This window comes from Diabrotica virgifera, chromosome 2, assembly GCF_917563875.1.
Source record: "Diabrotica virgifera virgifera chromosome 2, PGI_DIABVI_V3a".
Taxonomy (NCBI): domain Eukaryota; kingdom Metazoa; phylum Arthropoda; class Insecta; order Coleoptera; family Chrysomelidae; genus Diabrotica; species Diabrotica virgifera.
Genome location: NC_065444.1, coordinates 202171740 through 202181334, shown reverse-complemented (window position 1 = coordinate 202181334; position 9595 = coordinate 202171740).

The window sequence follows — 9595 nt, the reverse complement described above, 5'->3', positions numbered from 1 at the left end:
CTCGTTGGAACTTTACCGCGCTGAGCAGATGGGACGTGAATTGTAAATTGTAGAATTCCCTCATCTTCCTTAGTCTCAGCATCCGTATGGCTTGCAAATTGTAGAAGCCTCGGAGGTGTAACCAGAGAAGGTTCCCATTGTTTTCATTCTGGTGGGATATGCTATATGCCATTAGAGTGAAAACTTAGTCTTTTGCTAGCAGTTGCCGCTAGGGCATCTATGCCATTTCGTTCGTTGCAATTCGGGACTGCACGTTGGGGTTTGTTTTGGTTGGATCAGGGAGAGCAGCATATGTGCCTCCTGATGAGAGACTAATAAGTTTCGAAACCGGTAGAGGTGCTTGCAGCACTCTCTGATTGGACTGGAATATGGTTCGGCTGTATTTTCGTTTTGCAACGAAATTGAAAATGGTTATTCATTTTTTATTTACATAATTATTTATACAGGGTGTCCAAAAAATTTTTATTAAATTAAATTATTTGACAAAAAAAGAAGTAGAAGGACACCTAGAAGGTATAAATAATTATGTAAATGTTTACATTACTGAATAGAAAATTGAAGAACCTTTCAAATGAGCTAGCACACGACCCTATTCTCATTTAAAAAAATCATCGATTACGTCATCACGCCCAGACGGATGACGTCACTAGTATACCATATGTGCCACAATATCATAACTTCAAAATAAAAATCGACCTGTTTCGTGATTGTTCCTTAAAGTTGCCGGTTTACGAAATAACAAATTTATGCCTTTCATTTACACCATACTGTCGGTGGAAAATAGTGTCGCGCACGCTTGATTAGCAATTAAAAAACAAAGGAGTTTTGAATATTGTATTGCAACAAACTCTTCGGGATTTCATCAATCGATGTTTAAAGAATATCTACCTACCTTGGCAACATTCAAATTTTCAGTTTTTCACATAGTTGTTGAGGGTTACAAATGGCCGATTTCGCAATTTTTCAATTTTTAATCGCTTATTCAAAAACTATCATTTTTAGAGAAAAGTCACTAAAGACCTTTTCTGTTTGAAATGATCCAAAAAACCTAAAAAAACTTTTTTTCATGCAAAAAAATTTTAGGAAAAAAACAAAAAAAAACGTTTAAAAAATTTTTAACCACCTTTTGGTCCTGGCAACATGCAAAGTTTTTAAAAGGAGTCCTTTTTGAGTAAGATTACGCAAAAAATTCGAATCAGAATATTTTTCCTAGCGGATTCGCAGTGGCTTTCTGGACTAGTTAGATAACGAAGCGAAGGGTCAAAAATCGAGTTCGAGTTTGGCAACTGCCACTATGACAGTTTTAGGGATAGTTTTAGTTGACAACTAAATTTTCCTCCTCAACAAGATTCATCCCTTGTTATCTCACAACTTATAATATGTTTTCCATTTTTGGTTATTTTTCTGGTCATTAGCATGCTCAGCACTGTATAATTTATAATTTTCTCGAATTTGGATCAACAAGAGCAAAAAACTACATGTTTAATGGTTTTAAATTAAAGAAATACGTAACATGGATTCTCCTTCTTTAGATGCCGTGTCTGTATTCAGACGTTGGCCGTCATCATATTTGCAATTTTCTGAAACCTAACATGGATTAGTGATATAATATTGTGTAAGTTCGGCATAGAAATTCAAAAAATTATACAAATAAAAAAAATAAGCAAAAACAGTAATTTTCAGTCCTAATTTAGGGATAATAACAGCGAGTCACCAACATCTAGATAATAGTGCCATTGTATCCTAACCTTATTATTACACATTACCAACCCCTGTTTTTGTTATACCCAGCTGTCTTTGTCTACATTAGGTCTAATGAATGATGATTCATTTCGTTTTTGTCTTAATTTACAAAAAGATTTTTCTGTCCTACTGTTGAAAAAAATGTCTTATTGATTTTGTTTTAGGTCTAATATACTTATAGGGTGTGTCAAAAGTAGCGAGATGGACGGGTAACATTTATTCGAATTATTTTTTCGAATTATTGAGAGATGGGTTATAATTAGTGTGACCAACTACTCCGAAAAATCCGGGACATGGCCCGAATTACGAAGTCGTGTCCGGGCGTACCGGACAATTCTTCCGGGCCATCCGAATTTTCAACGTTTTGGTAAAATTCTATTTTGAAATTTTGAATATGTTATTCTCTTAAGAATTCACATCAAATTAAATTGGTGGGACGAAAAAAAAGTACAATTTCTAGAGTGTAATACTAATAGCACATCCAAATAGCATGCATTTTATATCGTGGTATTATAGTTCAACAAAAATTCAAATTGTGGTTTTTGAGAATTATTTCCGGATTGGAAGTCGAAACGGCAAAAACTAACAAAATTTAATTATCATTACAACTTATTGTGGCTTAAGATCATCAAAAATATCATTGTTAACACAAAAATGGTAAATAATCAATAAAATGGTGATTGGTGGAAATGGTGGAAATTTATTAAAAAATGGCCCGATTTTCATTGAAAAGTCCCGGATTTCAGGTATTTTTTCCAGCCTTGTCCCGAATTCGACCGAATTGGAGTTGGTTACACTAGTTATAATCGTAAAAAAGCGATTTATTCTTATATCATAGGAAAATTATGGAAGAGGTCTAATATCCCGAAAAATATACTTTTAAATGAAAAGTTGAAAAACGCGTATCCAATATTTTTTAAAAATCTATCTAGTGACAGCAAACATGACTCCCCATCCTACCTCCTGGAAGTGGGGTGGCGGATAATTTTAAAATCTTTAATAGGAATACCCATTTTTTATTGCAGATTCTCATTCTACAAAACATTCTTAAAATCCTGTATTCCAAACGGTAAAAATTAATTTGAAGACTTATAAGTTTTTCTGTGTGTACAGCGCCATATATCGCGAATCGAAAAAAAAACTCAGATAAACCTAAGAGTTGGACCACCATCTCCAGACAGCTATTTCTGCATCTATGCGTCTTCAGTGGAGCTATGTAGTCACAACTCTAAACCAAATATTATCACCCTGCCTATTTAGAGAAAAACATCGCGATGCAATGATTCCACCTTTGAGACGCAAAAACAACGACATCTCTCATAATACGAGGAAGACGAAAATCATATTAACGTTTATATTGATGAATAGAGAATTAGTCCGTTGTTTAACGGTAAAATATTGCAAAATCTCTCAATTTTAAAGAACCGCTTGGATTGACATGAAATTTGGCATACACATAGCTAACAAGTCAAAGAAAAAAAGTGATATTGTGCCGATATGTGCTTTTGCCCTGGGGGTGGTTTTCACCCCTTCTTGGGGGTGAAAAAATATTCGTCCAAAGAAAGTCAGGAAATGGATATACTGGCGAATTTTAAGTAACTTTTGTTCTATAGAGTTTTTCACTAAGTCAATACTTTTCGAGTTATTTGGCAGTGAATATGTTCATTTTTTCAACAAAATAACCACGCTTTTAGGGTCGATTTCTCATACCTGCGTTAATCTATGGTTCAGTTGAACCGGGTTCACAGGTGATCTCCGGTTCTGTTTGGAATGCATTTCTCATTGCGCGTTCATGTCAGTGCTCGTTCTACAGCTTTCGAGAAATGCCAATAGATGGCAAAAGGCAAAAAACTATCGCCATTTTGAACTACCTTTTTTATGCTGTTTTTGAATAAAGTTAAATTTAAGTATTTATAGTCAAATAGTCATTTTAATAATTATAAATAAATATTATAAAAACACAAATAATGTTATCGTTTATCGTTAGGCTTAATATAATAAAATAGGATATATTTATATTATGACAGCGTTTAGTGTTAATACAACGTATGCGTAGTCCATGAAATCATCTGAACTGAGTTCTGAAATCTTTGAACGGCCGAATTCCACCGTTCAAGCATCGTTCAAGTTTAAACTGCCATCGGTTGAACGGGAATTGAGAAAGATGATTTTGACTTTAAACTGACGTTTACTAAAAGTTCAGGTTAAACTGGAGTTGAACTCGATATGAGAAATCGGCCCTTAGACGGATTTTCGCAAATAACTCCAATAGTAAGTATTGTGTCGAAAAAATGTTCTTAGCAAAAATAGAGCCTGTAAAATTTTAAAAAAAAATGGTGTATATATCGCGTCTCTACACCTAGTAGAAGCAGAGTTATAGCTAATAAAATTAGGTTCATATTCGTCAAATTTAAAATGGAATATTTTAACGTGAAATAACCAAAAATGAAGCACATTTCGGGGAAAACTCATTACAACTTATTTAAAGTATTTAAAAAGATCTTTATTTTTGTTTTATAAAAGAAATTTCTAGCATCAAAATTAAACAAGTTACGCTCAAAATAATGTTAGTCCCTTTTGGTTTTGGTAAAAAAATCGAGAAAATCACCCCCTAATTAGTATCTTAAATGAACTTAATCGTTACGATTTCACAAGTTTCTTGACTCGTGTATATATTGTTTATATGATCTGTAAGTTTCATCGGTTCAAAGTCCTTACTATTGAAAAGGCTGTAGTTAAAAGGGGTTGAACGAGTCACTGATCACGAATGTATGCAAATTTAGAAACACCAAATCTTAATCAATTTTTGTCTAACAGAAAAACAAAAAAATACATGATATTCAGAAAAGCAGATCTGACTTTTTTTTGTTTTTCGAGATTTTTGGTATCTCTAACAATTTTTAAGTTATTTTGAAAAAAAAAAGCATATTTTTCAAAATTTAAATTTTTAAAAATTTTACTTTGAAACCAAATTGTTTCAAAAATAAGCACTTTGAATCGATGAAACTTACAGATCATATAAACACAACATAAGTAAAATAATTTGTGGAGCGGTAACGATTAATTTCATTTAAGTTGCTAATTAGAGGGTGGTCTTCCCGATTTTTTCTTTTGAAAAAATAAAAGGGCTCAACTTTATTTTGAGCGTAACTTGCTTAACTTTAATGCTAGAAACTTTTTGTAAAAACAAAAATAAAACTTTTTTAAACACTATAAAAAGTTATAATGGGGTTTTCCCCAAAAAGTGCTTAATTTTTTGGATATTGCACGTCGAAATGTTCTATTTGAAATTTGGTGAATATGAATCTATTTTTCATTGGCTATAATTCCGGTTCTACGAGATCCGGAGACCTAACGCGTACGCCATTTTTTTTTACTTTTTTATAAGCTATATTTTTGATAAGAACGTTTTTTTCGACAAAATACTTATTTTTTGAGTTATTTGCGAAAAAGCGTCTAAGAATGTAGTTATTTTGTTGAAAAATGAACATATTCACTCGCAAATAACTCGAAAAGTGTTGACTTGGCGAAAAAGCTCTATAGAACAAAAGTTACTTAAAATTAGTCAGTTTACCCATTTCCGGACTTATTTTGGACATATATTTTTTCACCCCCCAAGAAGGGGTGAAAGTCACCCCCAGGGCAAAATCACACATCGGCACAATATCACTTTTTTTCTTTGACATGTAAGCTATACGTATGCCAAATTTCATGTCAATCCAAGCGGTTCTTTAAAATTTAGAGCAAAAACCGTGAAAGAATGGACTAAATTGAATGCCCTTCCAAATGAGCTATCACATTACCCCTATTCTCGTTTAAAGAAATCTTTGATTACGTCATTACGCCCATATGGATGACGTCACTAGTAGGATATATATGCTAAAAAATCGTAATTTAAAAATAAAAATCGACCTGTTTCGGGATTTTTCCAAAGTGGCATGTACTACGGTATTACTATTGTATTTATAATTTAAATAAAATGTATAAAAATAAAGTAATGGAATTCTAAAGGTATAATAGTTATTACTTATTTTTAATAATCGTCAGTATAATGGTTTAAAAGGAGTTTATATCTTCTTGACTACACTTCCATCACCTACACACTGAGTGTTCAGTGTGTTCAGCGACAGCTCAACAGCAATTCGCGATGTTTTAGACCCAGCGCAAATTGAACCTAAGCGAGACACAACCTGCGCCGTCGGGACGGGTGACTCGTGCAGTTATTTTTCTAGCGCACCGCATATTGATCACAACCCAGCCTAACCGTTGGCTGTCACTGTAACGAATAGAAACGGGCAAAATCAGTGCGGACATGTAACGGTTACTTTTGATACCGGTTCCCAGTGGTACTGAGTACAAATACTGATTAAAAAATACTGATATATCTGATCCTTGTACTGAATTGAGTAGGCAACTTAAAATCGGTATTTCCGTACTTGTAACTAGTAACATTTTAAAAATATCTTACACTTCCCTAGTAGTCGTGGCGTTATGACTTTGGAAAACATCGAATTTGATCGTAAGCGGGTGCATAAAAAGATATCTTACACTGAGTATTTTATTTCTGCATATAATACCTGCATATTTTAAATAATCTCTCCCCTATTGCTTGGTCATAACTCATATTCCTCAATTTAGTGCTCGGATCACAATCATTTACAATTACTGCAGGATCGCAATTATTTACAATTACTGCAGGTCATAATTCATAATCCGTCCGCTACTGATCGGTCATAAAAAGGTAACACTATCTGCAAAACAAAAATGTAATATGCCGACAAGTTGAATTTGAGATTAATACGATATTTTTATCGATCACGGTTTTAAGTAACATGAATATTTTCTAATAATGATGTGTTTTTGTAAAGGCACAACTTTAATTATTAATTTCGTCTACCAACATTATTTAGTATAAGCTTATTTTTAGTCTACCAAAAGTTATCAGAATTTAATGATGGAGACAAAGTAGTTTTCACTCGGGGGTTTTGACTATGCTAATATTTTTATTTATCACAATAAATTGTACTTAGGTAATACCATCCGTATTCATTTCAGATATGTCCATCTCGCAAACAAAAACAAAAAAAACGGGCCTAAGTCACAATGACGACCTCTCGTGGATTTCAGCTGAACTAGCTTCGAGGGAGTTTTTAATGTCAAACGCTGAGCGCACATGCATTTGAAACAAGTAGGTACTATTCAGTATTGATTTTTACATGATTTTCTTACAAATTTTATATACAACACCGAAGCCAACTTTTAGGTTCAAAACAGACGGACACGCTGCAGCGCTACGCTGTGGATCCACAAAGTTAGTTTCAGATGATTGACCGTGGGTTCTTATGTGGAGTGGACGTTCCATCACAGACGAGCAACTGTGGCCGACCCCCAATGTGGCCGGTCCCATAAGAACCCACGGTCACTCATCGGAAACTACATTTGTAATTCACGGCGTAGCGCTGCAGCGTCTGTTTTGAACCTTACTGAAACGTGAAGATTCCATGTTAATCATTTTATATTAACCAATAATTAATTTAAAACATTTAAACATAAAGAATGAATCTTAATTATCCAAATGCATGTGCGCTCAGCGTTTGACATTGAAAAGTCCCTCGAAGCTAGTTCAGCCGAAATCCATGAGAGGTCGTCATTGTTACTTAACATCGCGAATTGATTTTTTTATACTTCATGTAACAAAAAAAATATCGGAAGGAATTAGGAATTAAATGCCGAATATAAGTAGTTAGCTAGACGTATTTAAATCGGAATGCTAATATGCAAAAAATGAGGTGTTGGTTAGCAGTGTATAAATGACTAATGGTAACTTTTTTATGTCCAATGCAGTGCAGTGCGTCATTTTTTCGCCATTCAAGAAATAGAAGTATTGATAGAGATATTGAAATCGAAAGAATCGATATGGATGGTTTTTTTTTTGCGGAAAGAGAAATGAAATTTTTACGAGACTCTTCCAATATGTCGATGACACTAGATCGAATGTACAGGGTGTTCAGAAACTCTCCCGACAAACGGAGACAGGAGATTCTTCAGATAATTTTAAGACAATTTAACTGATTTCACCTAGTCCGAAAACGCTTTCTAAGGGAGCTAGAACTCTTTGAATATGGAGTCTTGGAATTAGTATTTCTGAAGTATGTCCAGAACGCTTCCATTTAAAAAAACCAAAACTAGTACGCTTATTTATTTTCCAGAGATAAATCGATTCCATCAATTACGAATTTCTAGTACCGGTCATAAACGCGCGTTTTTGGTAGGGCAACGGTTATTTTATCGCATATCTTTTTTGTCTTTAACTTCTAATCATTTTAGACACTGAATGATTAAATTATGTACTTAAAGTTACTCTTTTTTTAAGTCGGGTAAAACATACCTTTTTTTAATATTTTTTTCAAATTATACATGCTTAAATAAATCTTTTAGTAATAAAATACCACATAATTTAATAATCCAGTGTCAAAAATGCTTAAAAGTGAAAGACAAAAAAGGTATGCTATAAAATAACCGTTGCCGTACCCAAAACGGGAATTCGTAATGAATGGAATAGAATTACCTCTGGAAGATAAATAGTAAGCGTACCAGTTTTCGTTTTTCTAAATAGAAGAGTTCTGGAGATATTTAAGAAAAACTAACTCCAAGACGCCATCTTTAAAACATTCTAGCTCCCTTAGGAAGCATTTTCGGACTAGGTGAATTGGCTTAAATTGTCTTAGAATTATCTGAAGAATATTCGGTCTTCATTTGTCGGGAGAGTTTCTGGACATCCTGTATAATAAATATTTTGCAACAAGAATGAATTCTACGTAAATATAAAATATAAATATGTAGTTATTAATTTAGGCTCCTGGGAGTGTTTCTTAAGATTGAAGTAGATTTGGGAGTGTATAACCTGATGGTCAATCAACAGATTAAACGCCACGTGAGTTGTATTTAATTCACACCCTAACAAGGTGTTATGTGAGTTATAATATAATTCCACAGACTATTGACATTCTACCATACCTCTCTCTGAAGCGAATTTTCTTCACAGTTTAAACGTTATTAATATGCATATTATTTGGAAATTGCCCAGTAGTCAAATTACTGAAGGTAACTTGCCATTTTACATGAAAATTAATATCGTAATAGCAGTAATACGATGACTAATTTATAGTAGGTATATTATTTATTTTCACAAAAACATATATGTTATAAACTGATATAGTTCGACACCAAATCGACACCAAAAAGACTCACAACTCTCATATTAAAATTTAATGAAATCCATTGTAAAAGGTATAAAAATTTGTATTAAAATCCCTTTAAGGGCTACATTACAGAACGTTTTCGATATTTAAAAATATCATCATCAGTGTTTAAAGCTGGTTGAACACAAGCTGAACTGCCAAAGAAATACTAGGGTTTGAACGCTTGAAATGGTGTAAATAGAAGCCTAAACTAAATAGAAGGCTATTGAATCTGAAAGCGCTTTTTGAAATAACGTTTCACTGTAGACATTGAATGAAGAGTAGTGAATAGCACGCAACCTTGACGGACTAGTCTCTGTATTTTGATATTTTAGGTATTCCGGTTGTCAACTTTTGTCTTGGCAGTTTGATTCCAATAGAGATTGGATATAATTTTCGTATCACGACTGTCAATATTTTTGCTTTTAATATATCTACAAGCTTTCCATGTTGAACCTTGCTAATGGGCTAATATAATTAGACTAAATATAATTTTTCTAATATTAATCTAATAATCTGCAAAATATACTAAACTCTCCGAACGTTTATCGATTGTCTTTTATAAACTTAGTTTTACGCAGTTCCTCAACTTCCAAGAACTTTAACCGATA